Here is a 209-nt window from a genome sequence, read left to right on the forward strand (position 1 = left end):
ATCTTTGCTTTTTATGCCTGTTTTTAAATGCCATTTAATAATGTATTTATGCTGTATTTGTTCTTAAATGGCTTTTTATTTTATTTTGTAAAGCAAGCACGTGGTGATTCAAATTGCTTTACAAAATAAAATAAAAAGCCATTTAAGAACAAATACAGCATAAATACATTATTAAATGGCATTTAAAAACAGGCATAAAAAGCAAAGAT

The 209-nt window shown here is 24.9% G+C and overlaps 1 long non-coding RNA gene across 2 annotated transcripts in view; it reads left to right on the forward strand.

The window, feature by feature from the left end:
* The window catches only part of LOC104961871 (uncharacterized), a 10,785-nt gene that overhangs the window by 3,569 nt on the left and 7,007 nt on the right, over window positions 1-209 (forward strand). The gene's annotated exons all lie outside the window — the stretch shown is intronic.

Source organism: Notothenia coriiceps, unplaced genomic scaffold (assembly GCF_000735185.1).
Source record: "Notothenia coriiceps isolate Sejong01 unplaced genomic scaffold, NC01 NC01_scaffold00033899, whole genome shotgun sequence".
Taxonomy (NCBI): Eukaryota; Metazoa; Chordata; class Actinopteri; order Perciformes; family Nototheniidae; genus Notothenia; species Notothenia coriiceps.